Below are 14689 nucleotides of genomic sequence, written 5' to 3'. Positions count from 1 at the left end.
AGTGTGAGAGTTTTCTGTTAAATTATTGCCTTGCAAGCAGCCGATCCAGGACCAAAAGTGATTGGTTCGAATCCGGGTGTCCCATATGGTCCCCTGTGCCTGCCAGGAGCTATTTCTGAGCAGACAGCCAGAAGTGACCCCTGAGCACTGCCGGGTGTGACCCAAAAAAAAAAAATTATGGATGGCTGCGGGCATTGGTGATGGGAATGTTGCACTGGTTCTTTATATGACTGAAACCCAGTTACAATCATGTCTGTAATCATGGTGCTTAAATAAAGATATTTTTCAAATTAAAAGAATTTAAGGACAATATTTTTGAATATTTTTCTCACTGATATGTTTGAAAAGATATCTAGCCCATAGACAGAACTCAATAAGCATTTATGCAACAACTGTCAGTCATTATTTAAATAAGGCTTGTCAGATTGCAAGGGAAAGGAAAAAATGAAATTCATTAGACAACTGTCGAATATTATGAATATTACTAAATTCTAAGGAAAATAAATTTAGGAATTCAAGATTGTATGCAGTTTCTTCAGAAAAAGCTTGCATTCAGGGATATTAGAATCTATTTGGAAAAAGTAGGTATAGAGTGATAGGATAGCTGGTAGGGTGCTTGTCTTGCATGAACAAGCTGAGTATGGTCAGCACTCCATATAATTCCCTGAGCCCTCCAGAAAAGATTCTTGAACACAGTATCAGTGTCACACCTTTGGGTGTGACACAATTCCTCTTATCTCATCCCCAAAATTAAGTTGCTACAATGTACTCCCCCCCCCCAACATCTCATTCATTCACATTGTTATGATAGTTGTCAATGTAGTTATTTCTCTAACTGCACTCACCACTCTTTGTGGTGAGCTTTATATCGTTAGCTGAACCTTCCAGCCCTCATCTCTTTTGTCTCTGGGAATTATTGCAAAAATGTCTCTTATTTGTCTTAAAACCCATAGGTGAGTGAGACTATTCTGTGTTTATCTCTCTTCCTCTGACTTATTTCACTCAGCATAATAGATTTCATATACATCCATGTATAGAAAAATTTTATGACATCATCTCTCCTGACAGCTGCATAATATTCCATTGTGTATATGGACCACAGTTTCTTTAGCCATGTATCTGTTGAAGGCATCTTGGTTGTTTCCAGAGTCTGGCTATTGTAAATAGCACTGCAATGAATATAGGTGTGAGGAAAAAATGTTTGAATTGTATTTTTGTATTCCTAGGGAATATTCCTAGGAGTGGTATAGCTGGATCATAATGGAGGAAAGTAGAAAGCTTGTCTCAAAAACAGGCGAGGAAGCGGAAGGAGGGAGATTTAGGACACTGGTGATGGGAATGTTGAATTGGTGAAGGCGAGTGTTCTTTATATGATTGAAACACAACTACAATCATATTTGTAATCAAAGTGTTTAAATAAAGATAAAACAAAACCAAAAAAAGAATACATAATATCAACAGAAAATAGTCCTAATAAATATTTTATTGTATTATAAATAATAAAATATTATTATTCATAAAAAGACAGTTTGTCAATACCATGATTTTGAATCACCCAAGAATCATAAAACTTTAAAAATGCTTAAAGGCCTGGTGAACGTTATTTCAGAAAGTGTTAGTAAAAAGGACTATTGTAGGTAAAGCCATTTTTTTTACCATATTTAAATTTATTTTACATATTTAAAAAAGCCACCAACCCACCTACTTGCTCACACAACAGAGTATGCTGGCTCCAGGCAGACCACACACCATTCTACACAAGCAGATACCTCTTTTTACAGAGATAAAATAGTGGGATCATTTTACTTTTTAAAAAAATAAAATAAAAGCCTAATAAGTTGAAGAGTTTTTCTTGAAGTTATGATTGTCCTCTGAGAAATTAATGTTTTTCTCTCTTGAAAATCAGAACATTCTCAGACGTTAACCAGACTCATCATCAGAATCAGGACCTCTTAGATGCTTCAATTTCTTCCCAGGTTGCCGCCTCAATCTTAGAGGTATCATATTCCTCATCATATCAAACTCTAGCTATGGCTGTCTTCACTTCTGAGCTTCCTGCATTTGCTCTTCAGTTAAAGAAAGATCAAATCTGATGCCTTTAATATTAAAGTTGGGACGTCCCCACCATTTAGACCAGGACTTGGGCTTCATTTTCACATTCAGCTGGTTAACAGGAACTTCTTGGCTAAGTTTATATGCTATTGACTTCATGTTCACGTCAAAAGTGCTATACTCAGGAAGAGCATCCGTAAGTACAGCATAACTCTCATTTAGACTCTTCTCTAACTTGACCACTTCGATAGTCTGGATCTGAGGATTATAAAGTTCAAAACAAATATCTACAACTTGTCCTTCAATAGTGTTTCTAATAATAAATGTGGCTCCAAATCCTGATCCTGATCTCTAAATACAAATACCCAGAAACTGGCTGGTTTTACCACTGGCATGCAGATCAGCCGTGGTAACACGGAGAATGGTCTCACATCTAACTTGGGAATGTGAAGTATTTTCCTTCTTTCTAACTTGTCTTTTTTTTTCTATTAAAACCATTCTAATTGTCACACAATGATTTTAAAAAATTGAGTTTGAATAAAATACTATAAAATGTAATATCACAAATTCCAACGTATTTTGATAATCATATGTGCTGTATCACCATTCTATCTAGTAAAATTGTATTTTTGTTATCTGATTATTTTTAAAATAATTTTACGATTTTTATGTTATACATTTCCAGACTTCCCACTGAATTCATTTATACACTCAAGTCTCAAGAAACAAGAGAATTATAAAAGTTTACTTTTTGTGGTATATGAGTTCCAATTTAATAAATGTAAATTAATAAAAGTAAAGAAATATACAAGTGTATTTTATACAAAATACTTATTTAAGTGTCTATATAGATAAAAAATATTTATCTAAGGGCCAGAGAGATAGCATGGAGGTAAGACATTTGTCTTGCATGCAGAAGGTCATTTGTTCGAATCCCGGTATCCCATATGTCCCCCGAGCCTGCCAGGAGCGATTTCTGAGCCTGGAGCCAGGAGTAATCCCTGAATGCTGCTGAGTGTGACCCAAAAACCAAACAAAAACTTTATCTAAATAAAAGTATTTGATATTTTGAGATTATATATGATAAAATGAGAATATATAGTGTATATATGATATATATACCATATAATATCTTTAAACTATTGATATTTACAAAGGCAGTTATTTATATTAATAAAAACAATTTTGTTACATAATGGTGTGATTATATTCTTCATATATAGAATCCTTGGTTAAATTCACATTCCCTCTAAAAGATCATATAAAATAAATATATTCATCATATAGGAGGTAACATAATTAACAAATTTATTTTAAATCTTAAACATTACTATTTTGAGTTCAAGAAAGTATATATTATATAAATAACAGACTAATGGGTATGTGGAATTTTTTCCCAGTTTCTGTTTATCTGTAGATTATTTTATACATATAGGATGGTGAATTATCTTTCAGACTGAGACAAAGACCTCTATGAAAATTGGTCTAGCTATTGTCTCTAGTTGAATAGTTATAGTTAAGTGCTTTGAATTAAAGTCAACTTTCTCTTTGGCTACAGAATAAATGAAGCAATTAACCAAAGTGTGTAAACTAATAAAGAAAGTACTTAAGCCCACTAAACTTGAAGTATAAGTAATTTGGAAAATAAAATGTCCTAGTGGTACTTTCTCTGTAGAAAATTCAGAAATAGTACTAGCTCAGAAATAGGCCAGTGCTTTATGCTTCAGCAGTCTAATTTACAGAAAAGAATTTAAAAACAAAACCTCTTTAAGCATGTAATTTGAGGTCAAGGTCAGTCCATTAAGGATCCAAAAATTAAATTTATAGTTGAATTTAATAAACTCAAAACTAACAATTTAAAGACCATATAATATTAGGAATAAAACTAGACATTACTAATTTACTCATGAATGTTTATACTATTATAACCAAAATTTACATTGGGAATTAATTAAATCTTTTCAGTGGTGATTGATAACTTTGAATTTTGTTCAAAATGTTTTTAAGAGTTAATAAATCTGTAATCATGAAATATACTGATCTATCAATATTTCAACAAATTTAAATCTACTAATTCTAATGCTGAAAATAGAAGGCTTTATTTTGTTTTTATATGTAAAATATTATGCCATGCTTATAATAATTTTGAATTAATACCTTGGAAGAGACATTGCTATGATACAAAATAAATAAAAAAAAGTGTATCTGCAAAATAGAGTAGTATATAAACAAACCCCTGATTTTCTGAACACAAGATCTGCATTGGGGGAGGGTGGAATTTTGGGCCAAACCCAGTGACTCTAAGGGGTTTCTCTTGGATAGGCCCACAGAAATTGCTCCTGGCTTCCTGGTTGGGATGCCAGGAGATCAAACCTCTGTTTGTCTTAGGTCAGCTACTTACAACGCAAAAGCCTTACCACTGCGCCATGGCTCAGGCCCTGAGATCTGCATTTTTAAATCAAACCACCACTTAAATAGTTAAGATAAAATGCTAAAAGTCATTCTGAGAAATATTTTATAAACAATATTTTGTTTGTTCATTACATTCATTTGATACTGCTTTTCTGCCTTTAAATTAATAACTTAGATATTTTATTTTTATGTTATTGACAATTATTATTTATATAGTTGAATTATTTAAATAAATAAAATTTCTAGAAAGTCATATTCCTTGTGGTAAAATTAAGTATTTATAATAATTAATCAAGGTATTTTTTTCTGGCTAAACTTCTTTAAACCCTCTGTGAGCTGAGAGCTTAATATCTATTAGGACAACTTGAATATTCAACACTTTGTATTGCCATTTTATTATACTTCCAGAAAAATTTTACTCAGAAAAAATATCACAAATATGTTTGTTCCAGGATCCTCATGAAAATCCAGATTCCTGAGGCCTGAGCAGTGGGCAGAGATAGCCAGGAGTAATCCTGAGCATCACCTGGTGTTGCCCACAAATAAAAGACAATAAACAAAAACTTACAATCAAATAAAAGGAAATCTAGATTACTCCCAAACACAATACATCACTAAATATATTAAATTGGTGCTATATACAGTAAATGCTACTAAGGTATCATGTCTAGGGAGGTATAATTCGCTTTATATTGGACATTTATTTAAAATATTTTATGTTGATATTAGTATTTTTGATTTCCTTTTTGTACTTTCCCACCTACCCCTACAGCATAAATTTTTGTGTTTAATGTTTGTAGAGAAAGAGATTCAGATTCTTTCGATCTTCACTTAAAGGTCCTTATTATTTTGTTATTGTTATTTTGTTTCTGGTGCACAACAAGCAGTGTTCAGAGATTATTCTGGTCTCTAAACTTATGGAATCAGTCTAGGTGATGGATTGGGGAATATATGTGATGCTGGGAATTAAACCAGTTCAGCGTGTTCAAGGTAAGAACACTTCTTATTCATTACAGAACTTGATCAGAATATGTTATTTCTTTAGAATCATTCTACCAAACATATATGCATACCCATTTTGGATGAAAAATTATTGGAAAAATTCTTTGTATCACTGTTTCTGATACATTTCTTTTCATTATTCTAAATACACTTCAGTAAGGAGAAACAGAGTAAAAACTATTTGGGGACCACACTTGGTGGTGCTCAATTCTGCTACTAGCTCTGTGCTTGGAAGTTGCTCCCAGCAGTGCTAATAAACTATATGTGATGCCAGATCACATGTAGGGCTCCTTCATTCAAAGAATGTGCTCAGCAGGAAGACTATTTGGTATCCAAAATTTAAATATTCAAAGTTAAAGATAATTAGGAATACATTTTTAATGAGTAGCAATTCACTAGTAAGTAACCAAAAAAGATTACATTTGTTCCCATTCATTTAAATATTGAAACTAAACTTTTAAATATCATATCCAAGATACATAAATATGCTTCAAATTGAATTTTTAACATTTGTGAAATATATCTAGAAACCTGCCAAGAACAACAGTCATGATACTATCTCTTGAACTTTATCTTTGTTATGTTCAGTTCATGCTTTCTGAATTTATTTCACTGGTACCTATTTTCTTTTAAAGTTGTAGAGGTTTCATAGGCTGGGAAGCCAGACTCTAACCTCCAAGGGGATAAAACTTATTTTGTTGAGGACATGGGCTTCTATACCTCTTTATCTGACTGTTTATCTTGTGTAATAAACTGGGAATCTAGTGTTAAGTAGTTAGTGTCCTGAGTTCTGTGAGCCCCTGCAGTAAACACATTGGACACTGGAAGAAAAGATGAAGTCATGAAATTTTCTATACATGGATGAACATGGTAATTATTTTACTGAATGAAATAAGTCAGAGGTAGAGAGTTAGACACAGAATAGTCTCACTCATCTATGGGTTAAGAAAAGTAAAAGACATTATGGAAATAATGCCTAGGGACAATAGAGATAATGGCTGGAAGAACCAACTCATGATATGAAGCTCACCACAAATAGTGGTGTGTGCAGTTAGAGAAATAACTACACTAACTACTATCATGACATAGTTAATAAGTGAGAGAAGTAGAATGCCTATCTCAAATATGGCAGGGGGTGGGGAGAAAAGGAGATGGGGGGCATTAGTGGTGAGAATGTTGCACTGGTGAAAGGGGAGTGTTCTTTCTATACCTGAAACTCAAGTACAAACATGTTTGTAATCAATAAAGATATTATAAAATACAAAACAACAACAAAACAAAATGAAATAAAATGAGCATTTGCTATTTAGAAAAAGTCTAATTAAAATAATGCAAATATTTTATGAAGATCAAGAAATAGAATAAATTCTTGGACTGTGTCTCATTGTTATGTTTGGTAAGGACTTAGAATCACATTACCAATCAGCATGCCAGTGATAATTATATTATCTTTATTCAAATAAATGACCATGTTCTTTAATTCTGGATCTAAGCAAATTTTGTTTGGGGACTTTTTTTTTAATATCTAAACTTCATTGGCCAATATTGCATTCTTTACAATGCCTACAAATTGCTCCAGAGAGATATTGTGGCAGGAGAGCACTTGGTCTTTATGCAATGAACCAGGATTTGATCCATTAAACTCACAGATTCATAGACCTTACCAGGAAAAACCCTTGAATACAAACCCAGGAATAAAATTTGGGCCCTACTGGGTATGACACCCCCCAAAAAAATCACTGAATAAAAACACTCCTACTCATTAAATTTAAAAAGATTGATAAAATAATACAATCATTTACATGGTAGATTTTTAATTTATAAATCACAATTTCATTCCATACTCTACAGACTTTAAAAATAGAATATATCTCCATTTTATTTCAGTTTCTGCCATTTTATTTTTTCCACATATCCTTGTTAATAATTAAATCAGAAATAATAGTAAGTTAAATTTGAAATTCTGTAGGAAAATTATTTTAAAGTGCTACTTGAAGAATTAATTCAAATACTCTTTGTTTCTTTCTCTTGTTCTTTTATATTTAAAAATATGAGAATAGCTAATGGATGGAAATTGTAGCTTAGCTTATGATTCCCAACCACTCACTGTGACCTCTCTCATCTCTCTTTGATCTTTTAGAAATGGCATATTTAGTTAAATTGTTCTTTTTGAAATTTATTTTATTCTTTTGATTTATCCTTTATTCTTTGATATATAGATTCTGTTTAGGTACTTAAATGCCTTCTAAAATTTAGATTCAAGATCAAACTTTCAGCATTGTATTTTGATTGTAATTTTCAAAGCATATAATTTTAGACGCTAGATTGCTATTATGGTTTGTATTTTCATTTTCTTTCAGAATTAACGAATTATTTGCCAGGAAAGAATAGAAAACTGTAAGTCAAAGTTCAGTTTTATGAGTCACTTCTTTTGCACACTGTCCAATTTCACTATGAAGATGTATCTATCAAATACAAAGCTGCCCTGTCAATTAAAAAAAAAGGCCTTAGTGACATGACCTTAAACTGTATAGGACTTGAACTGAAATCCAACATGTTAGATTTAATTACTTAAAATGACATTTTAAGAAATGGTTAAACATAGTCATAATTCTGGTAGATGTTTGTTCAATCAGGATTTGGAAAAATACTGACAATGCTGTCAAGCTTTAATGACTTTCTGAGACTGAGTGACAACACATTTCATTATAAGTAGGTCAAGGTTAGTTTCTCACTCACGGAGCAGAACACATAGACTAAAATCCATAGCACATGATAAGAATGGAAACAAAATATTAAGGAGAAAAGGATTCATATTTTATATACATTTTCATTCCCTGAAAACAATTAATAAAATTGTCATAAATAAAGCAGATACAAACTGAAAAATTATGGCAGAATAATAAGATATTAATACATACATCTACATAAATTTTATGTAAATATGAAAAAGGCAGATTGAAAACATGCATCATTTATTTTATTCTCAACTATGATCTTAAGAACAGTATTTTTATGTAAGCATGATGTAGTACTTTATACAGGATAAAAATTTAAATCTTAAGCCTTTGAAATTATCTTTAAGTTATTTTTATATACTATAGTAATGTTTTAATTTTTCTACTCAATTTACTATCCATTTTTCTGTCCATTTTTCTGTACCTATCACATTCTCTGACTAAGACCAAGAAGATAATTAGATCTATTTTATTTTGCTATAACTAAAAATTGCCTTGCAAACGCTTTCTGGTTAAAATGCATTTTTCTCCATTTTCTAGTAACTGCTAAATAACAATATTAAATAAGAAAATAAACATAGTAAGCCAATAATATATATGTTATTATATATGCACAAGATTTATATAAATCTATGTCTGTATTAATAATTTAAAAATAAAAATGATAATAAAATATATCAGCATGTTATTCTTTTTAATATTTGTTTTACCTTTCTACCTATTTAGATGTCTCTTAATAATATCAAAGTGCACAAAATGAAATTTATAATTTTATAAAAACTTAAAGGTATTAAGAAAAATAATAATCAACTAAGAAAGCCATTGTAAATTCATATATTTAAATAAAATCATATAAGAATAATATTATGAAAATATTTAAAAATTCATTTGTTGTTAGAGTATCATAAGTATATGATAATTTTAGTTCAATTCAGCTATTTTTAATTTTGAGTTGAATTTTCATTGTTTAAGTTTCGTGTATACTACTGGCTAAATAGTATTTAAATATCAAATAATATTTTATTGGTATTAGAGGTGTACTTATAGTATATTTTCTTTTTAATTAATTATAACTTTAATTAGAACATCTGTGTCTAAATATAGGCAACAAGAGCATTATTTGTACCTATAAAAGGTATAAAAAGGGAAGAGAAAATTTAATAAGCAGGAGATTTAATATTCTTTAACAAATTGAATATTTGGTATTCATGTTTACTGGTAAGAGGTTAATGATTCCTAGAATTTCATCATTAACGTTTTAACATGATTTTATCTTGTATATCTCCATCTTTTAATTTATTTTTGCTTTTTTTATGTTAAAGTACAGAGTTCTAGATTATTAAATCTAGAGCTGATGAGTTAAAACACTGTAGGTCCCTGAAGTTTCTGCTTTCCTCATGAAAGTTTCTGCTTTTGCTAAAACTGCTTAAAACTGCTCTTTAACTTTCATATACTTTCTTTGTTAGCTTGTTAGCTTGTGGGTATATGGTCTTCAGATAAGAATTGAGACAAAGGGACCGACCATAAGGTCACGACCAAATGGTCGGAATGTTCTGTAAAGATGTACGTAAGAATGGGAGATAGGAAAGGGGGATACTTAAGTCAATATCTATTACTATGAAAGCAGGTTGTCTGAATTGTAATATTAGTGGGACCAAATGGAATGTAAGATGCATTCTTTCAAATGTAGCAGATGCCAATAGGAAAGTAACTGGGTGGGTCTAGATTGATGCTGTACTATATAGTCCAAGTGGAAAAGTGATTGGGGTCTTTGACTTGAAGCTTGTTCCCAGGTGGAAGTCTTGGACCCTTAGTTAGCTAAGCAAATAAAACCGTGCTTTGTGACTTGCACTGCCAGGTGTTCTCTGTCTTATCATTGCGCTGCTGGCACTAACCTAACAATACACCATGTTTTTCCGCACTGAATGACTTAGTAATGCCCATTTCAGTAAATTAGCAATATCAGTCAAATAACTTCTGCTTTTTAAAGACCAATAAATGTCTTTTTTAATGTCCATATATTCTGTAGATGGTATATATTTTACAAATATAAGGGACAGAATGAATTAAATACTATACTATTATTTTTCTCTTTATTTTAATTGAATTACCATGAATTACAAAGTTATTAATAATTGAGTTTCAGCCATATAAACAGATAAACAGACACGCAGAGCATTATTGTAACAAGATAGTAACTGGTAAATTTATTTTTATTATTAATCACATAGCATAGTATTTGTCGATTTCTTCAAAGATTTTACTTTAAACCATGATTGTGAACAATAAAGAAATATACTAATTGATTCATCTTCAGGGGAACTTTATAACCTTGGTTCCTTCTCTCAAATTATGTGATCATACATTGGTCATGTAGGTTTTATAAAGTGAGAAGAGGAGGGTGACAAACCATATCTGACCGTAGTGCCATGAGTAAGCCCTAAGCATAACCAGATATATTTAAATCCCAAGGTGAAATATAACAACAAAATGATAACCTAGTAAAATTTGGGTTTTTTCTTATTATTCATGTGACCTGCTGAGACCTAGCATTACATTTTTTTAAAATGTGATTTTTTTCTAATGCTACTTTGTTAAGGGCTAAATATTTAAAATGTGTAGACTAGCAAAAAAAAAATAATTGTTACAGTGTAAATGTATGCAGAGTGAACAAAAAAAAAACAGTCTAAGGATGATTGGGGAACAGGGAGTTTTTAGTTTACTTCCTTCAGGCTATGATACCTTGATGGAGATGTGTTTTCTTTAATTGCTATTTTGCTCCCTTCCTTAATATTTAATTCACATTGTTTAGCATTCTTTCATAAATATTTACGTTTATCATGAGAGATGTTTGGTATATTTTCTTCGCATTAAACTGGTCTCAAAGATTGTCTTTTCAACAATGTTTGCCTCCCACATTTCTATAATTTTACATTCCTTACTCTTTCACTAAATATTAAGTATTCTTGGACAAACTCAAGTTCGTGCATTAGGGCCACAAAAGCAAACTTACTGAGCAATCACAGTTTTACTGTAGTTATTATTTGATTTAGAATTATTTCCACTGGTGCTCAGGTCTTAGTCCTGACTCTGTGCTCAGGCATCATCACAGAGCTATCTTGGAGAATATTATATACCAGGGATTGAATCCAGGCTGGCTGCATCTAAAGCAACTATTTTAAAACCTGTATTAGTTCTCTGACCCAGTGATTGTTTTAAACTTACATTAAACATGCCTCAATATTTTTTCTTATTGTAGAACATGTTTAAGCTTGCCACTTTAAGATTCATCACGAGAGATCTTATTATTTGTAAATAAACTATTTTTCATTTTCACAAACCAATAAACAGTAGTTCTAATTGTACAACATAGAAAATAAATTGATCATTTTTTGGTGTAACCTGAGAATATATTAACCTTTGATCAATAAAAACCTTAAATGGGACTGGAGAGATAGCACAGAGGGTAGGATGCTTGCCTTGCATACTGATGATCTGGATTTAGTCTTTGGATCCAATATGGTCCACTGAGCATAGCCAGTAGTAATTTCTAGGAACAGAGACAAGAAGAAGCCTTCACCACAGTTGAGCGGGACCTCAATACAAAATAAAACAAACAAAACAAACAAAATATTAAAAAATAACTAAAATAATACTAAATTGGGTAAAAAAATTAGTGTACTGTTAAACTATAAGACTATTTACCTAAAATGTATGCAATCTTACAAACCAATGCAACTAGATAAAAATTAAATAATGTAAATAAGTAAATGAATAGAAGTGTGTATAATAGAAAAGAATAGGTAGATGTTTTATATAAAGATGATATTATCTTATACATACATACATACATATCATTAACAGTATTGTAAGCCATCATGGTCTAAAAGGGGTGTTAAAAATGTGAAAAGGAAAAAGAAAATAAATTAGTGCCTTTCATAGAGAAAGGCTGGAGGGTGGAAGAGAAACTGGGACATTAGTAAAGGGAAGTGAATTAGTGTTTGAGCAAAAAGAAAAGTCCATGAAAACATTGTACTTGTTTAGAGCTTTTCATCAAAGTTCATATGTAATTCATTAAAATGTTTTTTTTATATCAACAGGCAAAATAAAACCATGGTTCTCCAAATTTGATATTGATTACTTTCACAGCATTGTTTCCCTATTTAGGTTTATGACCTTTATGTTTAGATCAAAGTAATGATTTTGTGATTCATTTCATATAGAGTAGCCACATAAATTTTGTAATTGGCATATGTAGGTCAAAGCATAACCACACCTAAGAATTTATATATTTACATACAAAAAGCATCAAATAGGTTCTTTATTTTTAGACCTATTTAAGAGGCAGAAATGCAACCTGGCATTGCCAGTTTATTTTATCCAATATACAAATAATAATAATAATAATAATAATAATAATAATAATAATGTTAAGTGATCAATTTATTGCAATTTCTTTCACAAAATTATGTAATATGTAAATTGTTTCTTATTCTATTATTCCAGAGTCTAGATATACTTTGATTTTTTCAAATTTTGTTATAGTTGAAGAAAACTAATAAAGTTATTTTTTCCTATTTTTCTAAATTGATAAAAGAGAAATAAATTTAATGGAGTATGATTTAAATAAGTTACTCTGAAAAATATAATTATATATGTTACTTTGAAATTGTTGGATTTGGTAAGCAAAATGACAGAAAAATTGTTATTTGCCAGTAACCCGCAAGAAATGTGTTAGTGTTTCTATATTTGTTTTTACTGGGAGCAACATAGTTTATAATAGTGCTTATATTCTTGGCTTCTATTTGCAGCGTAGCTGCTATACCAGGGGTCTCAAACTTGCGGCCCGGTGTTTGCGGCCCTCCATACAACAATTTTGTGACCTGCAGCCGGCCTTCAAATATCTCAGTATTCGAGATTATTCGCTTACCGAACAATCACAATAAAAATCGCATTAGTAAGAAAAAAAATCGCATTAAACATTTGCATACCCCCAGCAGTTTCGTTCGGGGTATGCAAATGTTTAATGCGATTTTTTTCTTACTAATGCGAGTTTTATTGCAAATATTCGGTAAGCGAAATCCCTTCCGTGGCCCTGCCTCACCCCGAAGTTGCCTCCTGCGACCCCCAGGTAAATTGAGTTTGAGACCCCTGTGCTATACCATTTCAACCACCAGGGGTAAGTATGTCTCATCCATTATACCAAGGTGTCATCTCTTCCTGCTTCCATCCCACTGCATCCTCAGTTCACAGTTCTGTTGAGTTTGTTTCCACTCAGAGTTTTTTTCCACTGAGGACTATTTAATTCCTGGGTGGACTCTTTATTTGAAGCACAGAGGAATCTCATCTAGTATTTATCAATTTCTTTATAACTCACTTCACTTAGCATAATACCCTTCAATTCCATTCAAGTTAAAGAAAACTGTGAGATTCCTATTTTTCACCTAATTGATTAGTAGTTTATGCTATCTATCTACCATAATTTATTTCTCCACACATTTAATGCCAGGCACTTGTGCTAATTACTGATCTTGGATATTGTAAGCAATACTGTAATTAACCCAAGTATGTAATATGGCCTGTTAAATTAATGTTATTGTGTTCTTAAAGTGATGGCCAAGAGAGGGATGAGTCATATAGAAGCTGTATTCTTAGTTTTCTAACAAGTCTACAAATTATTTTCCAAAGAGGCTGAATGAAACAAGTGTTGCACCAAAAGTGAGTAAGATTACTTTTTATTTTTGACCACAATCCTGAATGTATTATTGCACAACAACCCAGAATGTATTTCTGGACTTTTATGAGGACTCCAACTTGAGAGATCAAGGATATTTTTCCAGCTATTGGTTCAATGGATGGGGCAGAGAATATGATATCATTCATCCTTTTGGTGCCAGGGATTACCTGGCAAAATTGCTTGCCATTGTTCTCCTTGGCTCCACCTAGTGTATTCAGGTGACCATGTGATACCATGATTCAAATCAAATATAGGTTGTGTACATACCAGGATAATGCCCTGATATCTGTACTATCATTCATCTCTTTTTTTTTTGAAATATTTTATTTTTTTGAAATAGATCAAGTTCATTATCATTTTCAATAATCAATAATGGTGAATATGTTTTCAATTGCTCCTTGGCTCTTGTTCTTTGTTTATTTAGGAAATATCTGTTCACATTCTCTCCTCATTGTTGAAAAAGAAGATTAATTTTCTCTTTTGGATATATTAGAATAAAAATAATTACAAAATACAAATGTATGTATATACTTAGGGCTTTATTTTGTTTGTTTTGTTTTGTTTTGTTTTGTTTTTGAGCCACATCTGGTGACGCTCAGGAGTTACTCCTGGCTATGAGCTCAGAAATTGCTAGTGGCTTAGAGGATCATATGGGCCAATGGGGGATCTATCACAATCTGACCTGGTTAGCGCGTGCAAAGCAAACACCTTACAGCTTGTGCCACCACTCTGGCCCCTATATTTAGAG

General features: G+C 31.5%; 1 pseudogene; it reads right to left on the bottom strand.

The window, feature by feature from the left end:
* Positions 1-1768: 1768 nt before the first annotated feature.
* LOC126008697 (39S ribosomal protein L19, mitochondrial-like) lies at positions 1769-14177 on the bottom strand (annotated as a pseudogene).
* Between the last annotated feature and the right edge of the window lie 512 nt (positions 14178-14689).

Source organism: Suncus etruscus, chromosome 5, assembly GCF_024139225.1.
Source record: "Suncus etruscus isolate mSunEtr1 chromosome 5, mSunEtr1.pri.cur, whole genome shotgun sequence".
Classification (NCBI taxonomy): Eukaryota; Metazoa; Chordata; class Mammalia; order Eulipotyphla; family Soricidae; genus Suncus; species Suncus etruscus.
Note: the sequence above shows the minus strand (reverse complement) of the source record. Positions and strands in the feature narration are given on the sequence as shown.